The sequence below is a fragment of the Budorcas taxicolor genome, chromosome 10 (assembly GCF_023091745.1).
Source record: "Budorcas taxicolor isolate Tak-1 chromosome 10, Takin1.1, whole genome shotgun sequence".
NCBI lineage: Eukaryota > Metazoa > Chordata > Mammalia > Artiodactyla > Bovidae > Budorcas > Budorcas taxicolor.
The window spans coordinates 68,737,011-68,743,596 of NC_068919.1; the positions used below are offsets into that span (position 1 = coordinate 68,737,011).

A 6,586-nucleotide genomic window follows, 5' to 3' on the forward strand; every position below is an offset into this window, starting at 1 on the left:
GGATCCTGGCATTAAGAATAGGAAAAGATTCATTTTTATTTTTGTGTATGTGTTGCTTTTTAAAATACCTCTAGGTTTACTTTGTCACCGTGTACTACTATTTTAGTAGCCCCAAACTATGATTTATTCAGTATTTATCGACTCTCGGCTGTGTACCTTGTATAGTTTTAGATCCTGTAAATGCTACAACAGTAAGACATGGACCTCTGCCCTTGGAAGGGTTGCAGGTTAGCAGAAGTGGATGTGTACACAACCAGTGATACAAAACAGAATGTGGTATGTGCCATCAAGGGATCCATTGCTTGTTGCCGACGTAGTTAGTTCTGACCAGTGCGCCAGGGAAGCTTCGTAGAGGAGGCTTCTTGACCTTGTTCCTGAAGAATGAAGAGAATATCCATAACTGGGGATTACTCTAGCCTAAGTGAACTGATTGCTCTGCACAAAATCTTAAAGCATTTGACACTGAGATGAGGCATTACTAAAATAATTTACAATTAAGACCACAAAGAACTTGAAAGCCATATTAAACCAGTAAATAAAACTGAAAATTCAGTTTCCCAATATATTCATTCCTAAAGTGAGACTCCTCCGTCCTCTCGACTTACATTTCCCACAGCGCCGCCTTCCCCAAAGTAGTGCTCTTTCCCATAAGCACATTATCTGTAATAAGGCACTTAAAATTTCACCTTGTATTTGTTTCTATTCAGGTTTTATCTTCTTTCTGGAATGTAAGCTCCATAAGAACAAAGCTCCTTTTCTTAACTTTGAAATCTCTGTAAGTGTGCTAGGCCAGGAATAGGTGTACTACTAATTGTCAGTTGTATGGATTCAGTATTAACATTATCTCTTGTAGTAAACATAAAATTGTCTTTTGTAGCATTTGGATGATTTATTAGGAGGTTTTCATTACTGAATAAAACATAAGGTCTCTAGCTGAAATACAACTTCATAGATACTATAAAGTGGCAGACACCAGTGACTGAGGTTAAGAAATGGAGCCCTCTGTTAAGGGTTGAATTGTGTGCATTAGAGAGAGATGTTGCAAGTTCTAGCTCCTGTGAATGTGGCCTTACTTGCAGGTGTAACCACATTAAGATGGGATTGTTAGGGTGGGCTCTAATCAGACACTAGGACTGGTGTCATTATACAAAAAGGAAAATGCCATGTGAGAGAGAAACAGGAAAATGTAGCAGAGATTGGAGTTAGGCACCAGCAAACCAGAGAACACAAAGGGTTGCTTCTGCCACAAGAAAGCTAAGAGAAAGAGGCAACAGATTCTTCAAGAGAGCCTTTAACATCATGACTCTCCTTTCACTTTGATTTCAAGCTTCTAGCTTTCAGAATTGGGAGACAGTACATTTCTTTAGTCACTCAGTTTGGGGCACTTTGTTTATGGCAGCTTTAAGAAACCAATACAGCCTTCTTAATTCACTAATTTTAAACACATTTATTGAACATCTGCCAGATACTAATTTAGGTGCTTGAGATACATGGAGAGCAAAGACAAAAATCCTGCCCTTGTGGATCTACGTTCCAAGGATGTGAAAGTAAAGCAGATAATAACAAGAATTAGAAGATAGCTTCTATAGAAAAAATAATGTAGGATGAGGTGAATGGGGGGGGCTGCTAATTGCCAATTAGACTAGGGTGATTGAGGGGCTTATAGTGACTAAGAAATCTATTTGCTCTCTGCCTGTAGTTTTTGACACAGCTCCTAAAATCCTTGTTGATTCCTGCATGATAGGGGTGTTAGGACAGAGCTTCTAAATCCCTTAGAATTTCCTGGGTAATAGAAGTGCCTTTTGTACTTTTCACCAAAAGGTGACTCTTGGAGGGCTATTGGATGACTTTAGGATGAGAGCTGGTCACCAGAAAGTCTTAAGTCATGTTTTGAAGAACTTTCAGCCCCACCCCTGCCTGCCCCATCCTCTAGGGGAGAGGACAGGGTTTGAAAATTGATCATGCCTGTGTGATGAAGCCTCCATAAAAATCCCTATCATACAGGGTTCACAGAGCTTCCAGAATGGTGAACATGTTCAGGTGCTGGGAGAGCAGCATGCCAAGGAGAGAACCCGAGTTCCATGCTCCTTCCTGCACCTTGCCTTAGCATTTCTCCCATTTAGTTCTTCCTGAGTTGTATCCTTTTCTGTGAGCCATTCCAGGAAATTAACAAACCTCAGGAGAGACCGTATGGTGGGTTGGTCACAAATTGGGGAGGCCTGGACGTGGAATCCACATTTCATAGAACATTCACTTTAGACGAGTTGGTCCGTATCCCACTCAGAACACTGAACAACTTTTCGTCCTAAACGAGCGACTTTATCAGTTTAAGCTTTATCCCTCCTTTAGTCTGCTTTCCCTATGCTGCTGCTGCTGCTAAGTCGCTTCAGTCGTGTCCGACCCCGTGTGACCCCATAGACAGGAGCCCACCAGTCTCCCCCATCCCGGGATTCTCCAGGCAAGAACACTGGAGTGGGTTGCCATTTCCTTCTCCAATGCATGAAAGAGGAAAGTGAAAAGTGAAGTTGCTCAGTCGTGTCCGACTCTTAGTGACCCCATGGACTGCAGCCTACCAGGCTCCTCCGCCCGTGGGATTTTCCAGGCAAGAGTACTGGAGTGGGCTGCCATCGCCTTCTCATCATAGAATGGCCCCTGCTTCCTGAGAACACCAGAAATCTAGGGGGCGCCCTCATTTCCTTAAAGTGCAAGTGCAGTCGCTCAGTCGTGTCGGACTCTTTGCGACCCGGTGGACTGTAGCCCGCCAGGCTCCTCCGTCCATGGGGTTCTCCAGGCAAGAGTACTGGAGTGGGTTGCCATTTCCTTCTCCAGGGGATCTCCCTGACTCACGGATTGAGCCCAGGTCTCACGCACTGCGGGCGGACGCTTTAACCTCTGAGCCACCAGGGTCATTTCCTTAGGCCCTCTCTCAAATTCCCTGACTAAAACACAAGTCCTGTAGTATATTCTAACACCCTCTTACTGAGACACCCCACAGGTCTCCCTCGCCGCAAGGGGTTATAAGTCAAACTTGTTCAACTACAGGAGTTTGTTTTTTGGGCTTTGGCTGAAGGGCATTGTCAGGTGTGAGGAGAGAATGGTGAGCTTGCGCCACTGTGGGGTAACTTGCTCCAAAGAGGAACAGAGAAATACGGTAAAATGGTAGCTTGCAGGGAAACTAGGTCAAAGTTCTTCGTTTTGTTTTAAGATAGAGAATTAACAGCATGTTTGTATGTTGAGGGGAAAAACCGAGAGAAACTAATTGGTCCTTTAGCAGAAGGAAAGCTAGCGGATAACATGCGGCGTACAGGAAATAGTAATTCAGGTTGGAACCTGGCGCTTCACCTACAGCGGCCGGTGAGTGAGATCCTGGAACGTGACTGGCTGTGGTGTGCACATTCTCTTCCTGGTTATTTCAAAGTTCTTAGCGAAGAGGGTAAAAAAAGCGGAAGTCCTACATTCCATAATACTTAGTAACAATTGCCCTTTCGAAGTTTCACATCTCAGTTCTTTTGTGCTTTCGTTTCAAAGAGCCTCCCCTTTACCGGAATGTTAACTTGCTAATATTTATCCAACTGGATGGATAGATTCCAAATAAGTCCCACGAACAGTGGAAGAAAACCTGATTGCGCCCTGGTTCCCACAACAGCATGGAACATTTCTCACTCTGTGTTTCGCCAGAAGACATTTCCCCGTCCCTACCCCAGGAAAGCCCTATATTGAGAAAAAAAAGTAAAATAAACAAGAGAGAACTTCGAAGTCCTCCGACTCTCTGCTTTTCCATGGGATTGCTTAAATTTTAGAAAAGTTGCCAGTATTGAGGCTCCTAATTTTGTTCCTGCTGCTGGGAGGGATTGGGGGCAGGAGAAGGGGACGACAGAGGATGAGATGGCTGGATGGCATCACGGACTCTATGGACAGGAGTTTGAGTGAACTTCGGGAGTTGGTGATGGACAGGGAGGCCTGGCATACTGCGATTCGTGGGGTCGCAAAGAGTTGGACACGACTGAGCGACTGAACTGAACTGAACTGAATTTTGTTCTGATTAAATAAAAAACCGTCCTCTCTCAGCAATAATGCAGCAAGGCACAGTAACACAGAAAGTCAATTTCAACCGTAAACATTGGCCGTTTCAGTTTCCTCAGTGAAGGAGGAGCTAGGAGAGGGATAGGAGAAAGGAATAGGAACGAGTGCTTTTTAAGTACGCAAGCGCAATTTGAGAACTGTTTAATTTGCAAACTCGTCTTTTTTCCAGAGATTTGGTTAACACTGACAGTATCTAAAATCGGTTTAAAAAACAAAACGAAACAAAAAACCCTCGTGTGTTACAATGCTGTGGAGAGACCTCGGAATGTTAAAGCAAAGTGAAAAACCAAAAACACTTTGTGCGCCCAACGTGGGGCTCGAACCCACGACCCTGGGATTAAGAGTCCCATGCTCTACCGACTGAGCTAGCCGGGCGCCTGTTTCAAGGTGTTGATTTTTCTCCTCTTAAAGTGTTTAACTATATTTGATTTTGTTTTCTTATACTTCTTTATTGGTATAAAAAACATTTATGTCATGCTATGAGATGTTAACTTCCAAACTGGTTTTAAAAATTCTTTAAAACAATTCTTTAACTGTACTTATATTTAGCAATTTTTTAGTGTGGGCCTATCACAAGAGCACTGAAAATTTATGTCTGTCATTACAGAATCACTGAATCTTTTTTCTGAAGTGTTTTAAAATATTTACTACCCGATAAGTTGTTTTCTTTACATAAACACGTATCAAGACTGTTCACTTTCTATCGAATGTCAAAATGGATTCCTACCATTTTGGACGCAGCGTAAATACAGTTTTTAATGAAGTTAGTTACACATGCGGAAGAACAGTGGAGCTTAGTTATTTCCCTTTAATATGATCTAGTCAAGGAAAGCTAAATCGAGGAAGAGGAAACCCGTTCAGTTAAAATGAGCCCTCTTTCTCATAATTGCCTGACAATTCAGAGATAGGCCCCTCAGAGGTTGTTATTACACATCCATCACAAAAGACAGGCTGAGAGGAAAGGATTGTAGAGTCTGAGTCTTATGGTAAAGAATTAATTCTAGGAGAAAAGAACTAATTTTGATCAAACTATGACAAGCTGAGATAATGGAATAATCTACAGAAATATATATATTCTGAGATACTAGTGCAGTTCTCTAGATAAGGAAATCTGCAGATTTCTGTGATGGGAGTGGTATCTATTCTACTGCTCAGAACAGCAAGATAAAACCTAATTGTAAACCTGGGAGTCACAAAGAATTCTTAGGAATAGTAATTTCTGAAACCCTAAAACACAGTATTTACAAGTTAAACACATTGGGCACCATGTTTCCAGGGCTATTTTAATTAAAACAGAGTCATAAACTGTGGCATAAACTATGTTTAGATTCCTCAAAGTGCCCCAGGATTTAAGTAGAATATTTACAATTTTCAAGCTTGAAATATTAATGCAATTATTCACCAACAATTTTTTTTCTTGCAGTTGCAAATTCTGGTGTATTGTAACTATTTTATAACTTGGCAGAATGTACCTGGGAAATGAATTTGTATTTATTTGCATTTTCAACACAATTATTAAGTACCTACCATGTGCAAAGCACTATTCCAATAGATGGAAGTATAAACAGATTCTGATAACCTCAAAAGCCTTTATCACCCTATAAGAAAGATATATGTGTAGATTACATACTGATTTTAGATGTACTATTTCCAAAAGTAACTATAATAATTAAAACACATCCATACTCACACCTTTTAAGTTTTCTAATGAATTAGGCAAATAATCATGAACCTCAGACCATAAACTCAATGCATTTTTCCAAGGTACAAGATAAATCAACAATCCAGCCCCCACATAAACAGTTAATCTGACAATGGGTTCAGAAAGAGCTCCAAATTCATAATTGTTAATGAATACACAGTAGGCCCTAGGCACTCAAATTGTGTTTATCACACACAAACAGGAAAGTTAATTAAGGGTTTCACTGGATCCTTAAACAAGTTTGGAGTACTAATACTAGTACCTTCAAGGTGAACCCTTCTAGGACTATACTCTAGCTTTCTTCAGCATTTTCTTGGCCTCAAACCTGCATCTGTCTCCTGCATTGGTAGGCGAATTCTTTACCACTAGTAACACCTGGGAAGAAGTCCTCTCTTGGCCTACAGTGGTCTAACTCAGGACTCTTCATGAAAAAATTGCAGCTAGGATATTTCAGTGAGGGTCAGACAAATTAAACTGCTAGTCTTCCAAGTATATCCATATCCTTTTTATCCAGTTATTCATGAATAAAAACTTTTGATTATAATGCTTCATTAATAGGAAGAAGCAATCGAATTTCCTTTTCCCTTTACTTTCTACATTTAATTTTTCAGCAAGCCTGCACATCTAAAATCCATCCACATATTTCCACCTCCACTGCGACAACTCTACTCACTCTCCATTACTGCTTGCACACTGGACTGCAAGATTTCCAACTAGTCTCTGTATTCCTATTCTTCCCTGTATTTATCTTTCTCCACACAGAAGCAAGAGACTTCATTTAATAATCATATCATTCTGCTT

At 41.0% G+C, this 6,586-nt stretch overlaps 1 non-coding gene across 1 annotated transcript; it reads right to left on the reverse strand.

Moving 5' to 3' along the window:
* Positions 1-4,385: 4,385 nt before the first annotated feature.
* TRNAK-CUU (transfer RNA lysine (anticodon CUU)) lies at positions 4,386-4,458 on the reverse strand. Its single transcript has one exon. It is a non-coding gene; the product is annotated as a tRNA-Lys (tRNA).
* Between the last annotated feature and the right edge of the window lie 2,128 nt (positions 4,459-6,586).